Source organism: Schistocerca cancellata, chromosome 5 (genome assembly GCF_023864275.1).
Source record: "Schistocerca cancellata isolate TAMUIC-IGC-003103 chromosome 5, iqSchCanc2.1, whole genome shotgun sequence".
Taxonomy (NCBI): Eukaryota; Metazoa; Arthropoda; class Insecta; order Orthoptera; family Acrididae; genus Schistocerca; species Schistocerca cancellata.
This window is the reverse complement of record NC_064630.1, coordinates 484,250,663-484,251,493: the sequence shown is the minus strand read 5'-3', so window position 1 is coordinate 484,251,493 and position 831 is coordinate 484,250,663. Positions and strand designations below refer to the sequence as shown.

Here is an 831-nt window from a genome sequence, read left to right as displayed (position 1 = left end):
GACAACATTTCCAGTTGGTGTGATGAATGGCAGCTAGCCCTGGATGTGGAAAAATGTAAGTTAATGCGGATGAGTAGGGAGATCAAACGTTCGGATACGGTATTACTAGTGTCCTGCTTGACACAGTCAATTCATTTAAATACCTGGGCATAACGCTGCAAAGCGGTATGAGGTGAACGAGCATGTGAGAACTGTGGTAGCGAAGGTGAGTGGTCGACTTTGGTTAATTGGGAGAATTTTAGGGAAGAATGCCAACGGCCTTGCCGCAGTGGTAATACCGGTTCCCGTCAGCTCACCGAAGTTAAGCACTGTCGGGCTGGGCTAGCACTTGGATGGGCGACCATCCGGTCTGCCAAGCGCTGTTGGCAAGCGGGGTGCACTCAAACCTTTTGAGGCTGCTTGATTGAGAAGTAGCGGCTCCGGTCTCGTAAACTGACATACGGCCGGGAGAGCGGTATGCTGATCACATGCCCGTCCGTATCCTCCGCATTCATTGACGCCTGGGGGCTAAGGATAACACGGTGGCCGGTCGGTCCAAGGCCTGTTCCGACGGAGTTTTTTTCTTTTTCTTTCCTTTTTTTAAGGAAAGAGTGGTTCTCCTGTAAAGGAGACTTCATATCCCATATAGGACGCTGGTGCGACCTGTTCTTGAGTACTGCTCGAGTGTTTGGGATCCGTACCAGGTCGGATTGAAGGAAGACTTCGAAGCAATTCAGAGGCGGGCTGCTAGATTTGTTACCGGTAGTTTTCTAATTGCAAGTGGAACAGGAAAGGAAATGACAAGTAGTGGTACAGGGGACCCTCCGCCACATACCGTACGGTGGCTTGCAC

The 831-nt window shown here is 50.8% G+C and overlaps 1 pseudogene; it reads left to right on the top strand.

Moving 5' to 3' along the window:
* The first annotated feature begins 250 nt into the window (after positions 1-250).
* Positions 251-368, top strand: LOC126189841 (5S ribosomal RNA; annotated as a pseudogene).
* The last annotated feature ends 463 nt before the right edge of the window (positions 369-831 follow it).